The following is a 13,664-nucleotide window of genomic DNA, read 5'->3' as shown; positions in this document are numbered from 1 at the left end:
CGTCAACAAGCAGCTGGCCGCCTTCCTTGAGACGAATAGATCCCTCGACCCCTCACAGTCCGGCTTCCGAGCCAACCACAGCACCGAGACCGCCCTCATCGCCGCCACCGATGACATCCGAGCCCTGATGGACGACGGAGAAACAGCGGCCCTCATCCTCCTAGACCTCTCCGCGGCATTCGACACTGTCTGCCACCGCACCCTAGTACAGCGCCTCAGCAACGTCGGAATCCAGGAGAAGGCCCTGGAACGGATCATCTCCTTCCTCGACGGAAGAACACAGAGAGTCCGCCTACCACCGTACAAGTCAGAGGCCACCGAAGTCATCTGCGGCGTCCCTCAAGGATCCTCGCTGAGCCCCACCCTCTTCAACGTCTACATGAGCCCCCTCGCGGCCATCGCACGCCAACACAACCTCAACATAATCTCCTATGCCGACGACACCCAGCTGATCCTCTCCCTGACCAACGACCCCGCCGCCGCCAGAGCCAATCTGCACGAAGGGATGAAAGAGGTAGCCGAGTGGATGACGACCAGCCGCCTGAAACTGAACTCAGACAAGACGGAGGTCCTCATCCTAGGCTCTTCGCCCTCCGCCTGGGACGACTCCTGGTGGCCTCCCGCCCTGGGCACTGCACCCAAACCGACAGACCACGCACGCAACCTGGGCTTCATCCTGGACTCCTCCCTCTCCATGACCAGGCAAGTCAACACCGTCTCCTCGGCGTGCTTCAACATCCTACGCATGCTACGGAAGATCTTCTGGTGGATCCCCACCGAGACCAGGAAGACCGTCACCCAGGCCCTCGTCACCAGTCGACTGGACTACGGCAACGCCCTCTACGCCGGTACCACCGCCAAGCTCCAGAAGAGACTCCAGCGGATCCAGAACGCCTCAGCCAGACTCATCCTCGACATCCCACGAACCAGCCACATCTCCGGACATCTCAGAGACCTGCATTGGCTCCCTGTCAACAAAAGAATCACCTTCCGCCTCCTCACCCACGCACACAAAGCCCTACACGACCAAGGCCCGAGCTACCTCAACAACCGAATCAACTTCTACGCTCCCAAACGCCACCTCCGTTCAGCCAACCACGCCCTCGCCGCCGTCCCCCGCATCCGAAGAGCGACAACAGGAGGAAGGTCCTTCTCCTACCTGGCCGCCAAGACCTGGAACTCCCTCCCGACCGACCTGCGCCTGACCCAAGACCACCTCTTCTTCAGGAAGAAGCTGAAGACCTGGCTGTTCGAGCAGTAACGGCACCCCCCTCCCCCCAGCGCCTTGAGACCCTACGGGTAAGTAGTGCGCTCTATAAATGTCTTTGATTGATTGATTGATTGATTCTAAAACAGTAATAAAGTTAAAATACAAAACTATAAAATTCATTAACTGATTTAGAATAATAAAGAAAACTTTAATAAACGAAATGACAAAAATCCAGTAAGGGGAACCAGAGATGTGAATTTATTAAGTTTTAAGTAGAAATAGCACCAAAAAGCACAAAGTATCTATGATAGTTAATGGTCTCGGTAAATCCAGACCTAAGCACAATTAGAGGCTGAACAGGATTTTCTTATTGAAAATATAAAAAAGTAATTCCCCTCCAATACCGGTGGGACCAATATTTGTATTTTGCTGTCCCTCATTGCTAGGGTTTGCCTGATGTGACAAACAGCAAAAACAAAAATGCCTATATGTCCACCCATCCTTTTCCCTGAATGCCTTACTCTGTCGGGCCATCGGAGAGGTTTGAAAATAGAACAAGAAACGAAACCCCGCCAACTGATGTAGTGGTCCTAACAATAGGATCCCAATATGTATGGGGTGATAAGCCTAGGAGTTAGCACTGCACATGACAAAATTCAGTCAATCCAATTATACTCAAGAAACAGTATTTAGCAAATATATATATATTTTTATTCTTTTTATATACTCTTGGAGTTGATGTAGAAAAAAGTTACATAAATAAATAACATTTTAAATCCACATAATTTTCTTTAGGACATCAGACAACATGAATAAGTAAGAAAAAAGGGGGATAAAAATGACAGAAGTTCATCCTACTTTGGGGCCTACCCAGTAACAATTCACACTACAGTCATACTCACATACTCACAGATTTCTGAATAAATCTATCTAAAATTCTGTCGTTCAACTTTCATTCTTCCACACATTCCTATCGTCCTGGCGTATGCAACTTAGGGATGGTAAGTATGTTGCACAGGTCAGAATGTTATTCCAGATAGATGGTATTAATACGGCTCCTAATGAATGTAAAACAGTATGCCGTATTTCTGGAAACACAAGCCGACGCGCGTTTCGGTGACAGGCCAGATGGGCCACACCTTCGTCAGGGCTGGGGATTGTTGACTGGGAGGGACAAGGAATAAAGATCTATTGTCGATTTCTAGTCATAGTGACATAGCTGCTCGAAACCAGATGTCCTGCAAGAGGTAGAGGGTGTTTTCTATGTTTCATTCACGCCGGAAACCTGATATAGTCTTTGGGGGGTTTTTCTTCAGTGAAAATACGAAATTAGATTATTTCCAAGGGATAGAGATCCTGAATATTGTGGCTATCACGAGGCAAGTTTACCGGGAAACCGGTTCCACAAAATAAGAATTTATAGCGGAGGGTAGGGTATTGCTCCACCGTACTTTGGATGTTTGGGGCAGCAGGTATCAAAAGAGGTCCGTAGGGAGTTGAACCACGGAGCCGCTATGTTTTCTTTTATGGAGAGCTGTAGGTGGAGCTACCTTAGGCAATTGAAGCGCGGTCTGTAAGTGGGGTTCCGCCGCATCGACCTGTCGCAACGGGAGACAGGACTCATCGGAGAGGTTTGGCCATGGTGCTGACAAAGTAGTGACTACCACAGTCAAACCTAAGGTCCACACACACATGAATTTGTCCGTTGCCATTACCATATGCTATACCTGGCTTTTCAGCAAACAGTAGGTTGCATTGTCGAGTTTACATGTTTGTTGTCAAGCTACCATTATGGGCTGAAAAACCCAGCATGTAAAGTGCTGATGGCTGCACTGTCGGATTTGCTTTAAGGTACTATGTATAATATTAAGCCACTTGTCAGCGATGTTTGTTTTATATTTTTATAAAGTAGTCTTGTCCATTTAAACAAGCATTTGCAATGCTATAGGTCTCGCATTAGGAACGTTTGAGCTGTTGGTATTGTAAAGGACACATTTTTTATTTATGTGTTGGTTTTGAAAATAGCTAAATTAATAGCTTTGTCATTTACAATTCCAATAGTTTTAACTTTCGCAAATGTGACACCTATAGCATTTGTAATGCAATATGTGTTGTATTTACGTGACTTAGATGTATTGATATTACAAATAACAATGGCTTTTAATTTTTTTAAAATAATTAATACTTAAATAAAAGTTATTGTAATTTATAATGGCAATAGCTTAAACGTTTGTAAATAACTTTTGTGAAGATTATGTTCAATGTATTTTATTGTGACGAAAATCCAAAAACAGAAGTGAAATATTAACATATTTTTGTGACATTTGTAATAAAGCTTGAAACATTGAGAGAACATATTTGAACCAGTTGTTGTTGAATGGTTGCACAGATTGATGCCATTGTGGCGCTGAGTGATGTTGTGGTGGCGACGAGTGATGCTGTAGCGTTCAGTGATGCTGTGGTAGCGCATAGTGATGTTGTTGTGCCCCTGAGTGATGCTGTGGTGGTGCTGAGTGATGCTGTGGTGATGCGATAGAGTGAGTGCGATAGATTGTTAGAGGGAGGACAATCGACAGATAGAGGGAGGGTAATAGACGGAGTGCGATAGAGGGAGGGCGATAGATAGAGGGAGGGCGATAGATAGAGGGAGGGAGGGAGGGCGATAGATAGAGGGAGGGAGGGAGGGAGGGCTATAGATAGATAGAGGGAGGGCAATAGATAGAGGGAGGACAATAGATAGATAGAGGGAGGGCGATAGAGGGAGGGAGGGTGATAGAGGGAGGGAGGGTGATAGAGTGAGGGAGGGCGATAGATAGATAGATAGAGGGAGGGCGATAGATTGATAGAGGGAGAACAATCGACAGATAGAGGGAGGGTAATAGACAGAGGGCGATAGATAGAGGGAGGGAGGGCGATAGATAGAGGGAGGGCGATAGAGGGAGGGAGGGCGATAGATGGAGGGAGGGAGGGCGATAGATAGATAGAGGGAGGGCGATAGATAGAGGGAGGGAGGGCGATAGATAGAGGGAGGGAGGGGGGGGCGATAGATAGAGGGAGGGAGGGCGATAGAGTGAGGGCGATACGAGTGAGTGAGGGCGATACGAGTATATTATTGTGACGAAACTCCAAGAACAGAAGTGAAATATTAACATCTTTTTGTGACATTTGTAATAAAGCTTGAAACATTGAGAGAACATATTTGAACCAGTTGTTGTTGAATGGTTGCACAGATTGATGCCATTGTGGAGCTGAGTGATGTTGTGGTGGCGACAAGTGATGCTGCTGTGGCGTTCAGTGATGCTGTGGTAGCGCATAGTGATGTTGTTGTGCCCCTGAGTGATGCTGTGCTGATGCGATAGTGTGAGTGCGATAGATTGATAGAGGGAGGACAATCGACAGATAGAGGGAGGACAATCAACAGATAGAGGGAGGGTAATAGACGGAGGGCGATAGAGGGAGGGCAATAGATAGATAGAGGGAGGGCGATAGATAGAGGGAGGGAGGGTGATAGATAGAGGGAGGGAGGGTGATAGATAGAGGGAGGGCAATAGATAGATAGAGGGAGGGCGATAGATAGATAGAGGGAGGGCGATAGATGGAGTGAGGGCGATAGATGGAGTGAGGGCGATAGATGGAGTGAGGGCGATAGATGGAGTGAGGGCGATAGATGGAGTGAGGGCGATAGATGGAGTGAGGGCGATAGATGGAGTGAGGGCGATACGAGTGAGTGAGGGCGATACGAGTGAGTGAGGGCGATACGAGTGAGTGAGGGCGATACGAGTGAGTGAGGGCGATATGAGTGAGTGAGGGCGGTAGAGTGGTAGAGTGAGGGCGGTAGAGTGAGGGCGGTAGAGTGAGGGCGGTAGGGCAGTAGAATGGTAGAGTGAGGGCGGTAGAGTGAGGGCAGTAGAGTGGTAGAGTGAGGGCGGTAGAGTGAGGGTGGTAGAGTGAGGGCAGTAGAGTGGTAGAGTGAGGGCAGTAGAGTGAGGGTGGTAGAGTGAGGGCGGTAGGGTGGTAGAGTGAGGGCGGTAGAGTGGTAGAGTGAGGGCGGTAGATGCAACAATGCTGTTTATCCAGCTACATAGAGAAGACGTGTTCTTCTCAAGTCTCAGTGGGGCTAACTCACTCAACTGATGCAGTGCCTGCTTGCCACGGTACCTGCATTTCAATGCACACCACCTGCTTAGATGGAAATGAACTCCCGCACCTCCATCGTTCAATCATATTTGATGTATGGAAATCACACCCGTGCATTTTCAATATACACGTATTCAACCATGGGGCAAAAATGTAATTTCATAGAAATCGTTAATAGAGAAGCATGTTTTGAAATTGCAACTCAAGAAAAATAATCGACTCTCCTCATTTTCTTAATAACCGCGCCTGCTGGAACCTGAGACATGGGTACTTGGAAGGGTTTGGCTGAAATGCAAAGCAAATCCTCCACATAAATTCCACATACAGGGCACTCTGATCAGTAAGAAGGTAAACAACTAAACAAACTAAGTGCAGGTCATCAGAAAACTACATCTGGAACAGATATTGCTACGGCCAGGCTCTTAACAGATACATAGAATATGTTTTTGATAACATAGTATTTTAATTATTTAGAAATTTACAGGGTGATCCACCGTTGGTGCTTGTAAAAAAAAAAAAGAGCAGTGCAGAGCGGGTGGGGGAGAAGGACGCTGGCGACAGAGCAACATGGAAAGTAGATTGGGACAGAGTTGCACATGAGCGACGGCTGAAAAGCAAACAACACTCTTGTGAATATAAAAATAAATGAATTAATGTACGAGGCACAGAAATGCGGTATTGAAATGTGCACAGAAATGGGGGGACAATGAACTAAGTAAAGACTTTCATTGGGGGAATAGCATTGCTGTGGCGGCGGAGCGCATTCCTTTGAAGTCTGATGGGGGAGTGGGGGAGCGGCTTTCTTTGAAGTCTGATGCCAAGGCTCAGACAAATGGTGTATGGAGTGCGATGTGGCTGGTGATGTGCACGCGCCTAGCTCACATGAACTGCCTAATCCGCAGTTTGGGGAGACTTTTGAAAGCCTTACTATGATCTCACCGAACAATGCTTACGCATTGGTTCAGCGAGACCTAAAATCTGCTTGCTTCCCACATAAAATCAAAAGTAAACTCTGCTTGCACGTTGCGTGAATTTATTTAGAAAGGACAAGGGGTCAGGATAATTGGCTAGGGACCACGGGTAAAAATTCTATTAAAAGGAACAATGGTCCTTAGCAGACTGAAGAATGAAAAACGAAAATACAATATAGGCCACAATAGGTTACTATATGAATCCACAGTCCAGCGGGACGGGGAGTTTTATTCAACAATAGTTAAGAATATAGTCAATAATTCTGAAACAATGGTTTCTATGATAGGGCACAAGCCTGTACCCTATATAGGAAAAGGAGTGTGTAGAACATTACAGATTAATCAAACAAAACATATAAACATAAATACAGGCAAAACTTTGAGCTGTAGTCACTCGCATGTATTATATTATGCAGCGAGTTTAACCAGAAATAGAAACCACACAAGTTAGGCACAATGAAAAACTGGTGCTATTTATAAGTGTCGACGTTTCGATCCCATCGCTCATTGATTCTCGGGATCATCATCAGGACCAAATAAATTACATTTGCCTGGTAAAAGTAATAATAGCCCGAAACAATTATGGGCGCCCATAATTGCATATTGTGTGAAGGTTCATTTGCAAAACCATTTTAACAAACGTTGGCTTTGCAATCCATTTTCTCTCTTGTGTAGTGAAAAGTTTAACACCGAGCTTCACATCACAACAAAGGTAGAGCGTGGGCAGCAGCGGCTCCACCTTCCATAATACACAGAATAAGTAAAAGACTGGTTGCAGAAGCAGGAGGGACATCACATGTTTCTACTATGCAGAACAGGTATAATGCAGACAGCTAACACACTAAAGATGGGTGAGAGGATTTAAACAACTGCGCTGTCTTAACAGACATAAACCTATAGGAGTAAGCGTCTTGGAAGAAACCGCCAAACCTCCTATGAAATTACTGTATATTGATGTTCTGGCATAGGATGATGAAACCTCTCTAACCTAGTGTGGTATGCTTCATCAATGCTTTACACATCCAGCACTGGGAAGCATCCAAGTGTACTGCTCCTTTTTATTTCCAAAAGATGGGGCATCATCAGTGGAAACAAACCTTCATAAAATAGGCACATCTTGTGCATAAATAGAATAAGCTTCTGTCCATCAGAGGACAGCTATACCTTGAGCAGCAGCAGTGCACACTATTCCAAATATAGGTCATGCAATTAGGTACACTATGGCTGTAGCAAGGCAAGCTTCCCACTGTCACACAATTCAGGTAATACAATCTTCCATTCCACACAGAACAGATTTAGCAGGGCAGTCTGGTGCAAGTTTTCATTACTCACAGAATATGCACAATTAAGGAAGGAGTGACGTAGGTTACATACCGTTCTCTGGAGAGGAAGCTTAACTTACCGAGAGCAATGTATTGGTGGATGAGTGGGTAAATATGAGAGTTTTGACACCGTTCTCACTTAAATACTATTCCAAATCTGCATTCGGAAAGGTCCTGCTGTTGTCACTCGGAGACCTGCTGTTACTATTGGTGTCATATTCTACAGTTTTGCTGCTGCTACTTCCTTTAGATCCAACTACTGCCATTCACCTGCATATTGATCAAACCTGGGCCCTTGCTATATCAGTAGAGAGACCATGCCTACTTGTGATGTGAACAGGGGTTGGGGGAGCAACGTGCCTAGTCTGACCTATTAAAGAAATGTCAAAACAAACAAAACACTTCTCTCTGCTGCTCTTTTTTGTCCCCCTACATTGCCAATTATTTCTCTATATCCCCCCTTTATCTATTAGATATTGCTTTTTCTTCTTCTCTCCAGCCAGCCTCTGCCTCTATCCATTCTCTCCTTTTCTACTTTTCTGCTCTTTCGCATTCTATTTTCCTCCCTCTCTCATATGTACTTGTGTGGCTTAAACTTCTGTCTCCCCCTCAGTCTTTTCTCCTTTCACCTTTATTTGTCTTTTCTCCCCTTTTTCTTATGTTCAATACCCTGAAGCTCTTCCTTTACACCTGGACCTCTCTCACCATCCCAATTTAATCTATTATACGCCTCTCTCTAAATTCTCCTCCATTTTCTCGCTCCTCGCCAGTCCGGCTCTCACATAGCCCCTCTCTCTCTTACTTATCCCTACTTCTACTTTATCATTCTGCACACTTCAAACCAGCACAAGGATTTTTTGCCATCTCCAGTTCAAGGTACGTTATTCTATTCCGTCCTCTGTAGCAATGGTGCCACATTTACTACTAGTACTGGAAAGTTGACTCCCCCTGCTGGTGGCACCCTTGGTATCCACCTAGTAGTCTTTTAGCATAAAAATACCCCATCTCTTCAGTGTCTCGCACTGTCCTCTATTTCCAAACCTACTTTCTACAATTCTTTTTTATCATTCATTGACTTCCTTTTCTTAAATGGAGAAGCTTCACCCTTCCTCATCTCAGCCCTCCACCTCCCTTTCTCTATCTCCCATACATTCTCTTTCACACTTTTTATTCACACACTGATTTCTGTCCATCCCGTGATACAATATTCTCTCTATCCTTCTCCCTCAAGCTCACCCCACACACTACTATTCTGGGCATTCCATTTCACTATTGCATCACATACACCCCTTTCTCGCTTCTCCCTTTCACATATGTTCTAGTTTCACCTTCTCACACCCTTCTCTCAAATAAACTTCTTTCTGTCCCACAAATTTCTCTCCCCATTCCATTTTCCACTGACATTCAATCACACCCTCACCTCTCAATGAAATGGTCTTACAAACTCATGCACACATTCCATTCCCTTTCAAATCCTCCTTTGTGCTGTGTTATGATTGATCCGAGCTCTGTGGTTCGGCACTCAGACGAGGACAAGGAGCCTGTGCATGTTCCTCACCAGGTTGTGTAATGCAGCCTGGTGGGGAACCTGCAAAATGCGCATGACACTTTGGCCAGCCCAAGAGGGCTGGCCAAACAGTCTTGAGCACTTATGGAATGCAAACCGCTCCTCCCTCTGCTCTGGCCAGCCCGCTTGCCACTGACTGCAGAAGGAAAAACAAAATGATAATAACATTACGTTATTATAATTTTATTTTTCCTTTTGAGCAGTGGGGAGATGCTCCTCTGCCTTAGCCGAGGAGCCGCCACTGGTCTTAAGAGAACATTGTATGCAGGATTGTAGACTTAAATCAGTGCAGTGAGGATTTCTAGATGAACATTGATATTTGCTTTGAAAACTGGGGCAAAATGTAAATTTCCGCCCATTTACAAATTATTGAGCTCATTGTGATTCCTTGTTTTTTAATGTATTGAGAAGTATGTGTTACTTTAATAGATCATTATTATTTGCTGCAGCTCAGCCAAAGCAACTATGCTCCAGACTGCCACAAAGGTGCCACTCTCTTCAAAAAAGTTATGAGTGTGTGCACTCAGAGCTGTGCAATTGCAGGCTTGGTGCTGTATCTGTTCAAAATGTTGAGGGATGCTATTGGTTATATTTAACGGAAGCAGGCGAGAATAGACTAATAAAGGACAATAGATTTAAGTCTCAAATAACAGACTCTACATGGAAATTATGGGCTAGTTGGCACACCAGCTGTATGGCACAAAGAAAGAAATAGGGCGCATGTCGCTATGTGCACGTATACACCTATACATGTACTAAAGAGAAGGCGGATGCACAGGCAATTTTATATATTGTGAATGATATTTACAACCACCATTGGTTGTATTGTTGGTTGGTGAATATTTGAATGACACTTAAACAAGCCAGTGGCTGAGGGAGCGTGACCTATTGCTTCTCTGTCTATATATCCATTTTATAAGCGCTGTGAGGCAGATATATCTAGCTAAACATAAAAGTGAGGATGATACGGGAAAGATAAAAACTAGATAAGAGTGTGATGAAAGCTGTGAGCATGCACTTTTGAAGTTACGGGGCACAATCTCAAACAATCTAAAAAAAAACACCCAATAGTAATGTTTTTCTCTACAGTGCAGTGACCTACATATGATGAAGGCACCTTTATCCACAATGCACACAACTTATTTTCGAATGCAAGTAAAAAGGACAGAGTAGACTCATACAGGGCTCCTAAGTTAACAGTTCTGTTTTTAACCAAGTCGCTGCGAATAAGGAAAACAAGCATTTGCAATGCAATAGGTCTCGCATTAATTAAGTTTGAGCTATTGGCATTGCTAAATATTGCAACACCAAAAGCAACAAAAGTCTACAAATTGTAGGTAAAAAAAATGTGTATTTATTTTTGGGGTCCGGTCGAGGGTTCAGCGGGTATACTGAGGGTGCCTGGCGTTGAGGGCGGTGTGCCAATTACGCTACCACCCCCTCCTGAGACCCATGGTGTACTTTGAACACACCTAACAAGTGCGGAAACCAAATGTGGGAGCCTCCTAAACCAGGAGTATCTAGGAGGAGACACGTCCTCCTTCCTGCACTTTTTTGTCACTTCCTTTTTCACTATTTCACGTCCCTAGGTAGGGTGAGCCTTAGCGCGCTCATACCGCCAGGGTTTAATACACTTCTGTAGTCCTGACGAATGCCTGGTAAATTGACACCGTTTCAAGGCAGAAACATGTTGACTGACAATATATAACTTTGGAAATAACCACACAATTAATTGTGGACTAATTTTCCTACACTAATATTTTTACTGATGTCCTAGTGATCAATCAATAAATATTTTTGGATACACTGAAGACATTTTTTAATCCCTCACTACCACGTAATTTTATTTTCACTGCACGCCTGAACTCCCACAAAAATCCGCTCCGCAGTAAATCTGGCGTCGAAGCACACTAAAGAGGCACTCTGCCTCTTTAGTGGGGCCCGATGATGAAGCATGTCACCACCAGGTTGGTGAGTGAGGGCTTTCTTAACTAACGTAAGTGAGGCTAGTTACTTTTGCTCCTTTTGTGGTCCTTTTGGAAACCATACAACAATCTTCTTTTGTTTAAAAGATATAACAGGGGAATAAGAGTGTCCTGTAACTCTCCCTACCTCTCTCTTTGTTGTCATATATTTATTTTTGTAGCAATGGTGGCATGCTGCGCTTTAGATAAATATGTTTAAAAGTTAAGTGAGCCATACTGCGATTGCTGCAATAGTTAATTGTGGATGCGTTAACAATTGACGTGTGCACTGATGGCTGGTGGTGTTTGCCTGTAGAAATTGTGCACTGCCGGCTGGGGTGTGTGTTCCTGGTGGAAGCGTGCACTGACGGCTGGTGGTGTGTGTGCCTGGTGAAAGTGTGCACTGACGGCTGGTTGTGTGTGCCTGGTAAACATGCACTGACAGCTGGTGGTGTATGTGTGTGCCTGGTGAAAGCGTGCACTGACGCCTGGCGGTGTGTGTGTGGCTGGTGAAAGCGTGCACTGACGGCTGGTGGTGTGTGTGTGTGCCTGGTGAAAGCAAGCACTGACGGCTGGTGGTGTGTGTGTGCCTGGTGAAAGCGTGCACTAACGGCTGGTGGTGTTTGTGCCCGGTGAAAGAGTGCACTGACAGTGTGGTTGTGGTTGTGGTTGTATGTGGGGTTGTTTGTCTGGTTGTGTGTGTGTGTGTGTGGTTGTGTGTATGCTTGTGGTTGTGTGTGTGCTTGTGGTTGTGTGTGAGGTTGTGTGTGGTTGTGTGTTTTTGTATGTGTGATTTTGGTTGTGTGTGTGGGGTTGTGTGTGTAGTTGTGGGTGTGTGTGGTTGTGTGTGGGTGTGGTATGGTTGGGTTTGTGTGGTTGTGTGTGTGTGGTGCTGTGGGTGTGATTGTGTGTGTGGGTGTGTGTGTGACAGCAATACTAAAAGCATCTAAAAATAAAGGGACACAAACATAGAGTTTGTGGAAAGAGAAAGCACATTGTAAGTCAAACGGGCGCAGCAAAGCATTAACACAACAACATGTTGTTTGATGTTCTTTCAACAAGAACATCAACGTTCTAGAAAGGGGGGTAGAGCATTAGCGGTGATCACGGCCAAGCTCTGGAATAGTCTACCTTTAAGTCTCCGGCTAACCAAAACTGAATCCTTGTTCAGGTGCAGCTTGAAAACCTGGCTGTTCGCCAACCTCTATTATTTAAGTGTTGGGCCCAGGTGGCATAGGGCCCTCGCGTGCCTGGTGTGCGGCGGGCCCAGGTGGCATCGGGTCTGCCGCACACAGGGCACGCAGTGGGCCCTGGGGGCATTTAAAAATAATGTATTTCAGTGTTGGGCCCGCGTGTGCCCGGTGTGCGGCGGTCCCAGATGGCATTGGGCCCGCTGCACACTGGGCACGCGGCGGGCCCTGGGGGCATTAAAAAAATGTATTTCAATGTTGGGCCCGCCGCGTGCCTGGTGTGTGCAGGGCCCAGGTGGCATCGGGCACGCCGCACACGAGGCACGAGGCGGGCCCTGGGGGCATTTAAATTTTTTTTTTTATTTCAGTGTTGGGCCCGCCACGTGCCCGGTGTGTGGCAGGCCCAGGTGGCCTTGGGCCCGCCGCACACGGGGCACGCGGCGGGACCTGGGGGCATTTAATTTTTTTTTATTTCAGCCCGGGGGGATTTTCATTTATTTCAGTGTTGGGCCCGCACACTGGGCACGCGGCGGACCCTGGGGACATTTAAAAAAATATATTATTTCAGTGTTGGGCCTGCCGCGTGCCCGGTGTGTGACGGGCCCAGGTGGCATTGGGCCCGCCGCACACGGGGCACGCGGTGGACCCTGGGGGCATTTAAAAAAAATATATTTCAGCCTGGGGGCATGGCGGGCCATGGGGGTGCATTTTTAAAAAAAAATTATTTCAGTGTTGGGCCTGCCGCGTGCCCGGTGTGTGGTGGGCCCAGGTGGCACCCTGGGGGCATTTAAAAAAAATATATTTCAGCCTGGGGGCATGGCGGGCCATGGGGGTGCATTTTTAAAAAAAAATTATTTCAGTGTTGGGCCTGCCGCGTGCCCGGTGTGTGGTGGGCCCAGGTGGCAATGGGCCCGCCGCACGCGGGGCATGCTGTGGGCCCTGTGCGCATTTTTTTTTTTTATTTCAGTGTTGGGCCCGCTGCAGCGATCACTTTTGAAAACAAAAAAAACACGCCCGCGAGTGGTGCGCGCGCACCACTGCGAGCAATATGTTTTCAATTATCGCTTCCGTGTCTGGGCACGATAATTGGAAACATATGGGCTTTCGTGCGCGTAACAGACACCAATAGGCCATGGGCGGAGCAACTCGATTGCCTATGGCCTATTGCGTGTTCTGTTATAAAACAACACGCACTACAAGCCCAATCAAAAAAGACCATAGGAAATGAACACGCACGAGCATCTGCATTTCCTAGGTCCATTTTGAAAACCCTGTCAAAAAGGACTCTTGCTGCGCAGTGTGT

This window comes from Lissotriton vulgaris, chromosome 6, assembly GCF_964263255.1.
Source record: "Lissotriton vulgaris chromosome 6, aLisVul1.2, whole genome shotgun sequence".
Taxonomy (NCBI): Eukaryota; Metazoa; Chordata; class Amphibia; order Caudata; family Salamandridae; genus Lissotriton; species Lissotriton vulgaris.
The sequence above is the reverse complement of the archived record's forward strand: the minus strand, read 5'-3'. Positions refer to the sequence as shown.